The 15,726-nt window shown below is 41.3% G+C and overlaps 1 protein-coding gene across 1 annotated transcript in view; it reads left to right on the forward strand.

The window, feature by feature from the left end:
* Positions 1-2,137: 2,137 nt before the first annotated feature.
* SMIM14 (small integral membrane protein 14) overlaps positions 2,138-15,726 on the forward strand; it is a 40,428-nt gene continuing 26,839 nt past the window's right edge. The window contains exon 1 of the mRNA XM_066317092.1: positions 2,138-2,257. The gene's annotated coding sequence lies outside the window, so the exon portion shown is untranslated. The remainder of the gene's footprint in view (positions 2,258-15,726) is intronic.

Genomic DNA, 15,726 nt, shown 5'->3' on the forward strand with positions numbered 1-15,726 from the left:
TCTCCTATATAACTCTTTTCAGGCTCATATTATTTCTGACAAGGCATCTCAGGCTAATGGTCCAGCTCACTTGGTCTTGCCCTTCCAGTTCTAGGATTGTTCAGTTCTCCAATTCAGTTCTCCCAAGAACGGACCACTGAGATTCTTTTATCAATTTCAGTGGTTCCTCCAAATGTGCCTGCTATCATTTTAGGAATTGCTGTTTGACTTTGTCCAAGAGCCGTTTGGCAAGAAAATAGAGGCATTCCTCATTCCTGCCTCAGCTTGGCAGGAGGAACCCATCTCTCTGCTATTGTGCAGTTGTCATTTCTCTCCTCTCTTGAGTCAGGACTAATGGTAAATTGTGTCTGGTTTGGGGATTTTAGGATCACAGATCCTTTTTCTAGAACAATAGCCTTCTGTATGAGGTGTGGGAGACAGACAGGCAAGACTACTTAATGGTGTTGAGAAGCTGCCTTTGCTTGTTTGAAGAGTGGCTTGTTCCTGGTGAAGGGTCAGGAGAATGGCTGTGGGAGAGCTGGAAGGAAGGATGCAGCTAACAGTTGATGGTTCTTCCTATGACTACCCTCTGGCACCATTGTCTAGGTTAGTTTAGTGTTTGGCCAGAACAGCCAAAGTATACTTCAAGCCAAGTGTACCTTGATATTCCTGATGTTCATGGTTCCTGTTGCAGTCCAAATTTCTGAACAGGCTGTCAAGAAACCTGTTCTCCCAGGAAACATTGTAGGGATATAGTTTCATACTTCCAAATTAAAGATAAGTTTTAGCGTCCCTAGTGCCTTACCAGAGGCTTAGTTCCCTGGATGGAGGTAAGCAGGATGATACAAGTTCTGCATAGTTTAGTTTTTTCTGTGATGGCCTGGCTTTGTCTCTGACTTGCTTCCCTTTTCAGTATTGCTGCTGCTCAGTTGGGTGCTAAGACAAGAGAAAAGACTAAAACATGGGAGAGGCAAGATTCACAGCAAGTCAGGACTGTGTGGCATTGCTAGACAAAGACAGCCTACCTGCTGCCTCTCAGAAGTGGAGTGGATATGTCCAGCCCTAACCAAGTAGAGTTAGTCTACCTGCATCTCTCAGAGAGAGGTGGCTCTGTGCACCAGCGATGGTTGGATATGCAAAGCTGCAACTGGCAGTGCATCCAGGACTTGACAAAGTAACTTAGGCTGGACAGCCAAAGTTAGGAAAAAAATTTCAGAAAAAAAAAAAAAAACAAAAAAAAAAAAAAAAAACCCCACAAACAAACAAAAAAGCTGTGGCCATGAAAGGAGGCTTGAAAACCCTGTGATATAGTAATATCACAAATATTACTAGTGCAAATAGTAATGAGAACAGCCATACATGGGTCACATGAGACTATGTGGCACTGGTCGGAAGTAGAAACCTGAGAGCACTTTCAACTTCTATCCAACCCTCCTTTCTCACTCTTAATTGCAGTGCTGTTCTTGCTTCCTGGCTTGGAGGAGGTAAGACGGCCTTGGAAATATTGAAGGACAAGATTTTCTTCTCTATACAATCCCCACCGCATTATTGCATGGTATCAGTGTCCCCAAGACAGAATGTGGTCTATCTTTCTATATTGGGACCATGAGACTCCCTCTCCTCGGCTGACTGAAAAGCCACAATTTGATTTTCCTTTCTAACTTCATTCACATCATCTAAATACCTATTTTGATGGATGCTTTAATTGCTTAGAAGCCCGTGAGTCACGAGCTCCTGATTTAGATTTCAAGATGAGAAACTACACTGTCAATTCCCTCGTACTTCGGTGGGGATGGCTGGGGCCAAGCGGCCAAGTGACAGTGTTTGTGACGGGGTGGCGGAGCCCTGGCCGCGGGGGCTGTGGCCGAGCCGCAGGCACACCTGGCCCCAGAGCAGTCCTGTCCCTGCGTCCTCTCCGCGCTGACCTACTGGAGCTTTATTTTATGGCGGCCGCGTTGCTCGGCACTGCGGCCGCCCGGCACGCCGCGCCACAGCAGCCCTGGAGCCGTGCCCCGCCGCACAGCGCGGCCAGGGACGGGCTCCCCCGCCCGCAGCCAGGCTCAGGCTCCCGTGCCGGGCGGAGGGGCGGGAGCAGGGCGGGACCGCGCGGCGCCGCCCCGGCCCCGCCGCCGCCGGCAGCCGGCAGATCCGGGTCTCGTGGCGCGGGCTGACGTGTGAGCCGGCCCGAGCCGCGGGGCCGAGCCGCGGGGCCGCCCCCTGCCCGCCCGGCCGCCCTGCCCCCGCCCCCGCAGCCCTCCGCGACGGCGGCCGGAGAACGGTGAGCGGGCCCCGCGGCGGGGCCGGGGCGGGCGCGGGCTGGCGGCGGCCGAGGGTGTGCGCGGGTACCCCCGCCCGACCCTCCGTCCGCCGGGCGCGGGCCGGGGAGCGGCGGCCGAGCCCCGGTGGGGGCTGCGGGGTAACTTCAAGCCTGTTGAAGTGCAGAAGCGTCCCCGCCGCCGGGCGCTTCCTCGGGTGCCGGGGACGGTAAACACCGGGAGAGCCGGAGCCTCTCCGCTCGGTGTCAGGCAGCTCTCTTTTTTTTCCAAGCCAGAGAAACGTCGGCTCGTCGTCTTACCAGCTGGTCTGATTGTGGTTTTTCTGGTTATTTGGGATTTTAGTGCGAAGTAGCACTCTTCCGACGATTTTTTCCCCCCCTTTTTTTTTTTTTTTTTTTTTTTTTTTTTTTTTTTTTTTTTTCTTAAAGGTTCTCAGTCTGATACTTTGAGCCAAAGAGGTTTAGTTTTCTCTCTTTAAAGAAGCTGGCAGCGACGTGCAGACACCAGGATATGTGCTGCCAGGCTGCTCCCCGCTTTTCGAGCAGGGTGCAGCTGAAGTGAGAGAGATGAAACAATGTCATATGAAAGATAATCTCGAGAAAAGGACGGTATCACACTGCTGTTAATTTATTAAAGATAGGGTTCCTGCCAGGAGCTCTTCATGTATGCTCGAATATGTGATTCCTAGGGAATCAGTGGGGAAGGGATATATTGGCCTTGGGGACTACAAGATAGGATTATTTCTCTGGTGCTGTCGCTGTGCTGGGTTCCCCAGCTGTCCTGCCCTGCAGCTCAGCCGTTGCCTTCCATGGCAGTTCTGAGGCCTTGGCTAACCAACACTTTTATGTGAATGTGATGCAAGACCTACATCAAAAACTTTGGTTTCCTCACAAACACCTGTTTGCCTAGTCAAGTGTCTTCAGGTTTTCCTTTTAGATTGTAGACTGTTTGTGTTTTAATACCGTCTGAACGTCCAGATCTATGCAGATAGATAAGTCCTGAAAACAAGCTCCGGGTTTTAGAGGCAAGGACAGCTAACGTTTGGGTCTTAATAGCATTTTACATTAATGTTGCTGGTGTGCCTACTGGGCAAGGGGTTATGTATGAGAAGTCTTTAAATGCTTAGCTATTAGAGTGCTATCCACGTTTACTTATGTTACATTCCAAAAGCAGATATAAGCTCAAAAAATCATAAGTGAGGGAGATCTGTTTTACTTTTTTGTTTCTTCCTCTATCCTGATAAATTCATCCAATTCCTGTGACTTGATATGATGAAAGAAGTCAGTATTTGATTTTAAAAAGTGACCCTGTCGCTATCAGTGAGTCTTGAAATGGTAGATGCAGTTTGCAAAATTAAATTAATTGTAATGTTAGCAGTCATTAGTTGGTTCACTTCTAACCGCTGTGACAACTTGTTTAACCACTTTTAGACAACTTGTTCTTTCCCCTACCACTGTGGTGGGTGAGTCCAACATCTTTGGTTCTTTTTGTCCTTTGTAAAAGACAAGATTTACAGTGTTTGCCTAACTCTTGAGTGCTACAGAGTTCTGTATTTTAAGTCATTTAAAATCATTTAGTATACGGAGCGTAATAACAGCAAAGTTACACTGGGTGTGTTATTGGTAGTTCCACACTGTGGTGTTGTTTGTGCTTCTTGGACTGGCAGGGATGTCCCTGACCCCTTGGGACCATAAGCCCTGAGGTCTGCTGTAGAACCGAGATGATGGTAGCAGCAGTTTTGTAGCTCTGGGTGGATCTTTTTTTAGCCTAGTTGGATATTATTTTGCTGACTACAGAAATAAATATAATAGACAAGATTCATCATACATCACATTGTGATGGTTTTGGAACACCTTACATAAACCACAATCAAGTTCATTAAGTTTCAAACTGCATGGGCCAGTTACATGAGCAATATTCTGCAGTCCATGTTCTTTTGTTCTAAGGGAAATGAGAATAATACAGTTGTTATTAAAGAAGTATTTTACATTTAAAACAATTGATTATGTTTCAATAACTTTTAAACTCTTTTACTGGCTTTCAAAAAATTGGTGTTTGGTTTTGGGGAAAGTTAGTCTCTAACTGACTTCTGGTTTTGTTATTAACTTCTCATTTCCTGCTTTCTTATATTTAAACTTCACAGTAAGTGGTGTGTGAATGTTATTTGCATAACAGATGTGTAATAAAACTACATTTCTATGTTTAGAATTTTCCCTCTTAGATATTATGGGTACTTGACATGCATTCTTAAAGACCAAATTTTGTCTTTGCTGAAGTTTGTCATACCAGAATTTGACCTAACAACATAATGAGACTTCAGAGGGCCAGTACAACAAAAGTAGCAAGATCTTCTCTCTTATAAATGCATATGAATAGCAGAGGTGTACAGTGCCTTGACAATACCAAGTATCAAATTCTTACTCTCTATGTTTTAAACATTTTTCAGATGCCTCGTCACAACAAACACGAAAATATTTTGGCAGATGCATTTATGCATGTAAAGCTTATTGTCTTCTGGCCATATTCTGCTTGGGACACAGCTCAGAGAGCCTGTGAGCCTACTCGGCATACATGCTGTTACACACTGCGTATTTGCATCTACATACCTGATAGTACACTTCATGTTAAACATGCTCTCTGTCTTAATTTTCTGGGTTAGAGATTCAATTTATGAATGCATACAGATCCATCTAGTTGTTAATGAGGCACCTGATTCTGCAAAATGCTAATACTCCCAAACCATCTCTGAGTACAGTGGAAGCTAAGATAACTTTCTAAGGCTCTATCACAGAGCTGAATCTTGCAGTCCTTGTTCAGGTAAAAAACAAAAGGAATTATTTTCCCAGAAGAGCTCCTTCAGCTTGTATGCCTTGACTCATCAACAGCTACCTTCCCTAGTTCCCAATGAGCCTCATTTGGAACTTACACCTTTGCTCCTCATTATGAAGGAATACAGTCAGGGATATGAGAAGGATCCGTGTGTGTTTGCTGTGTTAGTCTTACTTCTGCTGACAGAACAGTGGTTCTGCTAGCAGTATAGTGGAGAAATATGGTCCTATCCTCTTCCCACCACCTATTCCACACTATTGTCTGAGACTGGGGCAAGAAAAAGGTCCCTTAGTGATGACTGATGGGGCTTTTCATGAAAGATTTCAAGATGCTTGGGGGAGCAGCCCCTGGCATGATTGAGTGATTGTGCATTTGCATTGTTGTTAATTGAACAGATATGCTTCAGAAGCTTTCATTTAAGTGTCTAACTGGTATTTTTACAGATAATTGAACAAATTAGTCCCATTTGGGTGGGAACAGATAGAATTACACTTGATAAAAATTTTCCTCATTAAGATTAGTTCTGATTCTTCTGCAGCTTTGCATGCATTAAAAAGCATGGCTTTCTGGAGCTAAATATAGTTTCATTCTTACTTTATAAAGCTTCTAGATAAATTCAGATCCAAACTACTGAGTGCTCCTCAGAAAGAAAAGATTTTTATCAGGAAAAAAAACAGAAATGTAGCAGCAACCATTTACATTACATAAGCAAATGCAATACTAATTTACTTTATTTGGTGAACCTTTGTCAAATACAGACCTCTAGTATTAGAGCTTTGGTCTTTTTTGTTCATATGATCATATGTGTATGTTCATTTATTTCCTGTTAGTTAATAATAAAATCCTTATTTTTAGCAGGGCAATATTTTTAGACAACATGATAAAATAATATATGTCTTTTTTCACACATTCAAAAGTTATTTAGGAAAAAAACCAGCTGTTTGAATGAAATTACCTGAAGGTGTGAAGCAAAGTTGAGGTCAGCTCTTCAAACAGTTGAACTAAATCAAGTGTGAAAGAAAGCTTCCTGGTGTGAGCAGCCTTGGTTTAATAAGAATTCCAGTGCAAGTGATTACAGTGTTGTTAGGGGTTCCTCACCATGGTATCTAGATGAGATTGATCAGATGTGACCCATAATTAAGAACCCCTATTTGAAAATACTAGGTAGGCATTTTATCAGGGAGCGCTCTAAAATGTAGAAATATTCTTGTTATATTATTATATTTCTTATATAAAGAGACTTTTTGCACCATGGAGATTGTCAGATGGTTTAGCTTCAGATCAGTATGTAGAACAAAAGCATCTAAAAATGAAAGATACATTATTTTCTGTGTGAAAACGCTGGAGCCAAAGGTAAGATGCGTGTTGCAAGCTAATCCTGATCTTGTGAAACAGTACCCTAGATTTTTGTTGTGCAGATTAATATAATGGATTTAAAAATCTGTGGCTAGTAGGTGCAGGGGAGAGTTGTGTAATTTGCATAACACTTTCCTTTTGATAATCTTAACTAGTCTATGAGTCTGCTGAATTAGATGGACGATATTCTCTGGTAAAAACTGGGTCATCTGTTAGCTAAACATATGTAAATAACCAAGTCCAGAAATCCTGTTAACTGCTATGGATTCACTCTGGTATAAGTACTGATTTTAAAAATTCTAATTGATAAGCTTCAAATTGTTTACTGCAGGTATGTAAGAAACCTGATTCAACTTCCATTGAAGTTGAAGACAGGCACCAGCTAGCTTCAGATAAAATTTGATCTGGCCTAAAGGGGTTAGGAGTAGGGCTGCCAGGGAATAGAGCTGCTTTCATCTGAAAATTGAAAATCCTGCTATCTTTCTCAGCATGCTGCTACCCTGTTAAATCTGTTTGCTCAGTGGCAAGTTATTAGAAACATATGTCATCCCTGGAGAAAAAAAAATAATGAAAGTATTCCAAAGAATTTCAGTATAATTTTGTGTTTGTATGTGATCAGAGTAACATTAAGGAATAGCATGTTTTTACCGTTTTAAGGATTTAGTAGGGTGTTTTGTAATGTAAACAATTGTACTCTTCATATACTAGTATAAACAAGATTCATAGCTCATGGTTTAGGGCTTAATTTGCTGCCTCAGTGTGGTGGCAAAAGTTTCTTTTGTTGTTGTTGTTGTTGTTGTTTTGTTGTTGTTTTTTTTTTTTCTTTTAAACTATATGTTTTTTGTAAAGCAGTGAATAAGAGACTTTTTTCACAATTCATTTTGCAAAGAGACAAAATGTTTAGAATTTTCTAAATTATTAACACTTTAAAAAACCCTTATTTGTACTAAATAGTTACTGCATGCCACCTGAGCTGTGGTAACTGCCTGGCTGTTCATGGTTAGCTCAGGGTCACTCTGGTGTGTCTCAGGGTAACCTTTTTCTTTTACAGACCAAGCAAAGTTGTGTTTCAATGGCCAAACCTAGCACAATAGGCTATATAGTTTCTTATAGGTGCATACTTTTTTAATGCTTTTAAAAGTATATTATTAGTTTTGTATTAGGAAGCACAAGAAGTTAAGCCCAAAACATCTCTTGTGTGGGGTAATAAACAGCAAAGTCAGGTTCCCTGTTCTACTTCCATGGGCAGCCAGTATGAGATCCTCACCTCTGCCATTTTCCATCTGCAGGAGTGCTCTTTATTCTTGCTTCCCTGCAAAAGCAGGTCTGCCCCCTGGAAGATCTGCGCCTCTTCCATATGTAGCCACTTCCTCAGAATCTGGCCTGCTAAAGCAGTACAAGCCTTTGGCCCTGGTTGCTGTGGCACAGGCATGGGTGTCTTTGCAGGGCTGGTGTAGAAGCACTTTCCAGGAGGTTTTTCAGGTTTAATATGTGTTGCTTCATGCAGCAGTGTATCACTCATACAGCTGCAGGGTGCTGAATTTGGGAGATTGGCAGTTGTTTGGGAATGGGAAGAGGAATGTCAGCAAGCAGTGAGGCAGTCTGTAATGCTGGAGTGGGAAGAGGAATGTCAGCAAGCAGTGAGGCAGTCTATAATGCTGGAGACACTAACCAAAAGAAGGAGAGTGAGCTAATATGCCCAGGTTTTCTACTTATTGAAATGGAAGAACCATGAAAGTCAGTGAGAGTTCTTGCCTTATTGAAGACCATGGGAGAGGGCTCCCAGTTTGCTCTGTAAACTGGTTGAAATACAATCTGTTAGCAGTTTTACAGAGGACAGCTCAACAACTTTTTGTGCTAACATATGTTAAATAAAATTAATAGCCATTAGTTACTCAGTGCAATAGGAATAACTGTTGTCCTAGACCCTTGTCGGTCTCCCACACTAGAGGAAGCTGAAGCATTTACTTAGCATAAAGAGAGTGTTATTCCTGAAGTGTTCTGTGTCATTGACATCTTCTTTTAATTGCTTTTCATATTCCGAGAGCTTTCTTTCAGAAAAATGGCATCATTTTAACAAAAGGATGACCAAAGCTGACAGCTGGAGTTTGGTAATAACATTCTGTATCAAATATCAGTAAATGAATTCTAAAATAGCTAGGCTGCTTTTTTGGTCCATGACTGTATGTGCATAATTAGCTCCTTTTCAAGTGTTGCCCAGAGGAAATGTTGAGGCACCTGCATGGGAATAATTAAATGGCTTTTTATAATCTTGGTGGATCTTATTTAGCTCCCTTAGGGAATTCAGTTTTGGTCACTGACATCAGCCTTATTGACTTTAAAGCCTGAAATCTCTCTTTGTCCTGACATACTGGGGTCTGACCATGAAAAAGGAGGGGGGAAACAGTACTGGAACAATGAGGAGTTTCAGTGTGTGCATTCTTGTCCTCTGAGAGTTGTACTTGACACTGACAAGACTTAACTAAGCTGAAGGAAGCATCTGTATAATCTTCTGTGTTCCCCTGATTTGCCATTTGGTGTTGAACTGATGCACCTCAGCATACCTTGCTTAGCCCAGCCCAAAAATAGTAAGTTTCCTGCCAGGTTCTTATTAGATCCTGCCACTCTTTGAAGGGGTGTGAACTTTTTCACATACTTCAGTTTGAGAAGGGTTGTGATGCAAGGACTTTGACCGTAATTACAAGTGGTTGAAGTTTTTATGCTCTGATTCCTGTTTCACTGCTCTAGGTTAAACACTCTAGGTGAAACACTGTTGATGGCAGATTAGCTCAGAAGAATATTCTGCTCCACTCAGAGCAACTCTGATGTCCACTTCAGGGTGAAAATCTTAGCAACCCAGCAATTCTCAGAATATTGTGGTGGTCACACAGTAGTGGAGTTGTGCTGTGGAGACAAGGAATGTATCAGTGCTTTAGTACTCCTGTAAGACCACCAGAAAAAAACCTCAGAGAGACGTTTACCACTTACTTCTCAGCTTCAAGTCCGTCCCTGCTCAAAGCTCCTTTCCTGATTTTAGATGTCACTGTATTATCCTTCAGTGGCTGGCTCAGCATTTCTTAGTTTCTTTGGCTTTGTCCTATTTTTAAGGAGTTATTTTGTATTATGTTTGCACCTTTAAGAAACACTTTAAGAATGGCCCTGGAAAATGAATTAATTGTTTACTTATGAGGTGATTTGTGGGACAGTAGCAAAGTTACCCAACTAGTGTGCCTTGAGCAGGATGTGGCTGGGTGAGCATTGCTCTTGTGGAGCTCCTGCTGGGGTCTGTAGCTCCTACTTGACCAGTGTCAATCAGCTTGGTTGGATCCAACTAGAACACCACCAGTTGCCTCCATCTGTGTGTGTGGGTAAGCACTGACTTTTTTGTGAGGAACTAACTGGAGTAGTTCAATCTGCATTGAAGAGTTCATCTTAGATCTTGTTAATTATTCTGAGAAAAGTCGTAGTGCAAAAAATACTTGCCAACTCATTAGGCTACAGCTGAAAGTCCAGGGAGACATGCTGATGCTTTCAAGTACAAAACCAGCTGCTTTCCCCCCACCCCTGGAATTAGAAGGAGAGCAGAGATGATTGCTTTATACCGTGAAAGTGTTGCTATGCCTAGGAGCTCACTTTGGAATCAGCCATTGCAGCTCTTATCCCTAGAAAAGCTAAGTGGGTGATCTGAACTGGACAATTAGTTGAAGAAAGCTGTAATTGGACCCACGCTTTACTGTGGCTGCTCTCCTTTTGGCAGGGCTCACATTGATATATCCTGCTGTTTTGCCTTTGCTGCCGGGTTAGCCAGTTGGTTTTCTTGTGTCCTGAAAATTCAGTTTTATGCCCAGGAGAAGGCCTGGTAGAAAAAGATAATCAGTAGTTCTCTGGAGATCTGTGGTCATGCAGAACTACTAGATCCTAGTGTACTAAATCTGATGAGAGTCATAGTATCTGTTGCAGTAAAAACAGGATGCAGCTGTAAGTGTGAAAGAGATGATGAGAGAGAGCATCTCTTGGGTTATTAATAAAAGGGATTAAAAATCAGCATTAGAAAAAAGCCAAATATAGTGTTACCACGTTTCAGATTTTAGTTCTATGAGGGAATATTTACTTGAGCTATCTAAATTACAGTAGTTGAGGAAAACTGATCCTTGGAATGTTTTAATTAGTAACAATTTGTATACAAGAGTCTTCTTTGCAGAAGCTATTTTTAGCCTTGTTTGAACAGAGGAAGTTGCATTTTAAAGGAAGTTTTCCTAGAAAACTTCTAGCTTATTTTTCTAGTTTTATAACCCCAACAACTTAAAACTCTTATATAAAAAATGAAGGCCACCTCCACTGGTTACTCATGCCAGGCCCTTGGCTTCTGGATTAATTTTGATTTAGTGTGGTGTCTTTGTCTTTAGTGCGTGTTCTCTTGCCTTAGAATCATGCCCCTGTTAAGTTTAGACAAATAGTATTTATTTATTTTGAAGTACTGTGTATTTTTCTCTTTAGTTTTCTCTCTATTCTCATAGTTCTTTTTGTGATGTTTCTTCCCTATTCCCTACTGAACTACTACTGCTTTTGTTTACTTCCACTGTCCTCCAGTTCTATCCAATGTTCAGTTTGCCTTCCTTTGCTTTTTTAATGGCTCTGCTACCATTTTTGCCTTGTTCCTCCTTTATACTGCTCTGGTGATAGGAAATATGTTGCATTTCAGGTAGTAGCAATTAAACTAGAAATTTCACAAAGCTATGTGCTGGTAAGACCAGCCAATCCTATGTACACATACATCTATTTGGCTTTTAAAGAGAAACCCCCAAAATCCATGTGTATTATTTTCCCCCTTTATGCTTCAATCCAGTCTGAAGGAGCACATAATACAGAAATTAGTGGATAAAATTCCCTGCCTTGTCTTACTCACAAAGTTTAGCTGTGCAAGTCAAATAACACACTAGTGATTTGGATGTAGGTAGTCAGAAGAGTAACAAAACACTCAGGATTCTGTGAGAGGGTGGGATGTACATGAAGTACAAATACTATAAAAGATGGAAATTAACAGGGAAATGCATTATATAACAAATACAGAAAATTCTGAGTTTGTCTGGGTATCACTGTTTTGGAATGTTTTGGCTTCACTTGGTTGATTAGTCACTAGTGAACAGTGTTGTCCTACTGCATATAGCTTTATCTGTGATTTTACTGTACAATTAATGGATGTTGAATTGGACTCTGTATGACAATAGGCAGGGTTCAGTGGGCCGCTCCCTAGAACAGGCAGGATTAGACACAGATTTTTGAGTAACCAGTTGTACCCAGAGACATTTTGAAATGCCCAGTAATGAGTCAGCTGGGGTCCCAGTTGCCCTTTGAATGCTTGCAGTACCTAGGGGGACAGAGTAGCCAAGGAGGAGAAGAGATTCCTATAAATGCAGTGATCAGGAGTTCAAGGAGGAGCTTATCACACCAGTCTTTTCTGCTTGAAACAAATTTTCACTCCCTGAGTTAATGGATACTATGGTCACACTGGAAGTTTCTCTGGGGCAGGACTTAATGTGCAGGATTGCAAGGGTGTTATGTTATGCTATATGAAGCCAATGTTTTAGATTCTAGAAGAAAATATTTGGAGGTCATTTGGAGATTGGAAGGATTGTGCAAAAGAACCAAACTTGGAGAAAGCTGTGAATAGAAGAATTACAGAAAGGGTCAGGTATTGTAAGAAAGCATGGATACTAGTATGGCTTATATGCAGGTAAAAAGGCAATGGAGGACATAATTTTTAAGGAAACCTGTGTACTTTAGTAGATAATGGATGAGTACAAGAGAGAGGGTTTCTGCCTCTGACAGTAAGATAAAGATGAGCATTTATCTTTGGGGCAGTGAATCATTCATGCTTTGTGTATGGCTTTTGCTGTTTTAGCCCTTGTAATTTTTCAGAATGCCTGCAAGAGGCAGAGCAATTAATTTGCTTTTTTTCCCCTGTAATTTTATTTTAATTTTGACACGTATTTTCATTTGTTCTGCCACACTTCTCCCAAACTGAACTCAGAAGCAAAATTAACTTGATGGCTTCTTAGAGGTCCTTGACAGTTGTGTTCCAAATTATTGCAGTTGGCCAAAATACAGTAGTGAGCATCTGAATAGGATTTTGTTTCTCTTTGAAGTACTGTGGCAAGATTCTGTTACCTGCCTGCTGTGCTATGAGGTATTTTTGCTCCTAAGGATTTCTTACCTTCAGTCTTCAGGAAAATAGCAACACAATGAAAAGAGGTCTTAGCAGGGGAATCTTCAGCCTTTGTATTTATCTTGTTTGCTATAGTATACATTTGAAGTCCCTGGATCCAGGAAAGAAAAAAGTTAATAAGACTTGTGTTTCGATGCTGAAGATGCCTGGTCTAGTCCATGATAAATCTGTAGTGTGTTTCTTCAAATGCTGCAGTGATAAATATTTTTTTCACGGTCTTTTATACCAGGGAGTGGAGATGACCAATGTGCACACTTTGACTATCTTGTTAATCAGCATCACATCAGAATCACACTGGAGGGCATCTAGCACATGGAAAATTGGGCAAAAATTCTTGTTTGCTCTCATGATAGAAAGGAATCCAGTTTAGTAATTATTACAGTGGAGCAAGGCAGAGTATAATTTCTGTCTCCTAGAGCTCACCAGCTGCATGCTGTTTACTCAGGAGCGGTGTTACAGAATTGGGAAATAATGTACAGTCATTGCAACAATTCAAAATACAGAACAGTCTCCAGGGACAACTCCCCCCAGCCAGATTGTATCCATGAAGATTCTAGGTTTGATAGCAGGATGTATAAAATATGTGACACCTCTGTAGGGCTGGGAGTGGGGAAGATAATAAACTATTTACTATAGTTACTATAACTGAGAACGCTATTTTTTAAATCACGAGAGACTAGAAATACTTTCCATATGGCTTCACTGGCTACAATTTCAAATAGATACTCAAGTCAAAAAGTAATGAGAGGCTTTTATTTCAGACTTAAATCATGAGAGACCATCCTTCACTTTACTCCTGAATTACAGTAATTCAAACTCCGACCACAGTATTTTAATTTCAGCAGTTCTATTTACGGTCACATCTGTGGGGCTCTTTACACTGGAATGGTCATATTGGCTCTCTGATGGTACATTGTATTTGTCCATGCTTACTAATTCTCTCCTTTATTATGTGCTCTATCAGTTTGCTAGTCTGGAGGCCATAATAGATATGTTCTCAGATGTTATCATAGAGAGCTTTGGCATATTTACTATGTCTTCCAGCTGTTTGTAAAACCTGTGATTTAAATACTGTGCTAGCAGTAATATGGCCAACCCAAAATATGTTAATTTTGAGTTGAGTAGAGGACACTGCCAGTCAGAGGACTTGCAGGTATTTGACATCATAGCCTTACAGATTGCTGTGGTCCTACCAACTGATATAAACCAACTCTTACCAATGCCAAGGAAAACAAGGTGATGATAAACATAAAAGCATGCAGGAAAAAAATAAGTGACAGAAAATTGCAAGCATTTTATTTTTTTCTCCAAGTCAGGAGGAAAGGAACAGGGCACATACTCCCATTTTCTGTGGTAGATTGTATGTAGAACGACTGTATTTGCAAAAGGTGGAGAGCTTGTGTGACTCACAGCAAAGAGGTCAGAGCTGAGCAGAACAAGTTAACTGCTGACGTGAGATCAGACAATTGCAAGTACCGGGAGGCAGGCAGGAAGCGCACTGCAATTCTGGAACAGGATTTTGATACAAACAGGCTGCCTAAGGAGCCAAGAAATCCTGCTTTGTGGTATATAAAAATACTAGTGTCTTATTCTTCCACAGGGTCACAAAACGCGAATAAACCTCAAGATCTGATTACAGAGCTTAAGTACTCCATGCATTTGAAGTGTATTACAAATAACACAGTTAAGAATACTGTAACGAGAAATAAAGACACAAGAGTGTCATTTTGCAAGTGAAAATCATCATATGGTACAGAGTGTTTCTCTCTTCTTTATAACTGGGCAGACATGTATAAAGTCTCTGTTTCCTTCAGTTCTGGCAAAAAATAATTGCATAAAGGGGAATTATTTACCTGGATTTTAAGCATGTTAAAATAACCCAATTTTAGCGTCTTTTTTAGGGGAAAACCTAGTGCTGTTCCCAAAATACAGGGGTGATCTTTGGTTCTTTGTCAATGAAAGAGTTTGTTGTAGGCTAGGAGGGAAGAAAGGATGAGATTCGTTTCAGCATTATGTCAAGGTGGGAAAGCTTGTAAGAGATCTTTTGTTCAAAGCTTGGATGGCATTTTACTTGGTGATGTGTCTTGTGCTTTCGTTGAGGTAATTTGTCATGTACAGGTGCCTTGGGGTAAATTCCTTCTAGCGCACCTCCACCTAAATTTATGATGTTGTATGGCAGATTAGCTTTTCCCGTTTATTGTCTAATCTTTTTCACTTGTATGCTCTGTAGAGGATGTTAGCCTTGTTTCATTAGTCGTGACTCTTACTAGATGTTTGGGTTTTGTGTAGTCCTCTGTAATATAAACACTTGTCTGTTAATTGCTGTGACATTATTATGTGTTACTGATCCCTGAATTATTACAAGTTACAATTAAGTATTTTTGCAACTTCACTTGTTCTGGTGGATGTCAGCACTATATCCAGAGAAGCTGTTTTGCACTGTTTAGTAATCAGTGCTTTTATCTGTTCCTTATTCTAACATAGTTTTAGAAAGGCTCCTCTGCTTGATGTCGTATATTATTCAGGGAGACTGTGTAGTTAAAAAAATTCTTATATTGCTATCGTTGTAGTTCTAGTGGTTCTGAAATAACTTAATGAAAGTTAGTGGCTTAGCCTTACAGTAATTCTCAAGAAGAGTTATTAGATCATCTACTCTGATCTCCTGTATATTGGAGGACATTATATCTGAACATGGGTGCTTCTGTATTTTACTCAGTGTTAGGAGTTAGGTTTCTTACCTTTTGTTCCTTTTTATTTAGGGTATTTTTCCCATAAGTTGCTAGGAACCACCAACAACTGGGTATTTAAGAAAAACAAAAGAAGTGGCCAGGCTCAGGGGATGAAGGGCATCTGGTTGCACTACTCATATCTGGGAGTTTCTCTGAGGGGCAGAGACACTGGAGAATTGGGCAGGTAAAGGACAGGGCTGGGCTCTCTCTCTCTCGGCTTTGGAGGAGGACAGTCGGAGCTGCTGCTGCTTGGGGAAGGGAACTTGGGGCTGCCGCCGGAGCCCAGCCCAGAGCTGCTGCTCCTGCCGTGGGATGAGCCTCTGCTTGTGAG

This window comes from Sylvia atricapilla, chromosome 4, assembly GCF_009819655.1.
Source record: "Sylvia atricapilla isolate bSylAtr1 chromosome 4, bSylAtr1.pri, whole genome shotgun sequence".
NCBI classification, from domain to species: Eukaryota; Metazoa; Chordata; class Aves; order Passeriformes; family Sylviidae; genus Sylvia; species Sylvia atricapilla.